Below are 549 nucleotides of genomic sequence, written 5' to 3'. Positions count from 1 at the left end.
GAGTCATGTATGGATTCTTGATTATGTTAGCTTAGTATCTGGAATAAGTAAGTTTTGCCTTTGTAATCACTGTTAGACAGTAACTATATAGCTTTGTTTTGGAAGGCACAGAAAGATTGCGAAAGATGGAAGAAGGTCTTAAACAAATCTGTATTATTCTTGCTTTCTCACACCAATATATTGTTGGAACTTGAAGAGAAACTTCTGAAACAGCCATAAGTATAGTCGTTATTAAACTTCCTCGATATGTGGGAGAAGATGAAGATAGCAAGTTCATAGCTCTTAATGTATTTTAATGTTCAAATTGTACGTTACTTGGACAATCTGCCCATTTTTAGGAGTGACATCATCTCACAGAGAATGCCTTGGTGTTCTCTTGTGCCACTTATTCTTGCCAGAGAAAATACCTCTGATTAAAAGCTATTATCTTGTTGTGTATATGTAAAAAATAAGATGGTTGTTGACTGCTGTTGCTGTTGGAGGCCAGAAGATGCCCGTAATGTATGCTGGGAGGGAGGCCCCTGACACGTGTATTTTGGTAAGGGGCAG

The sequence above is a fragment of the Phaethon lepturus genome, unplaced genomic scaffold (genome assembly GCF_000687285.1).
Source record: "Phaethon lepturus isolate BGI_N335 unplaced genomic scaffold, ASM68728v1 scaffold44286, whole genome shotgun sequence".
Taxonomy (NCBI): Eukaryota; Metazoa; Chordata; class Aves; order Phaethontiformes; family Phaethontidae; genus Phaethon; species Phaethon lepturus.
The sequence above is the reverse complement of the archived record's forward strand: the minus strand, read 5'-3'. Positions refer to the sequence as shown.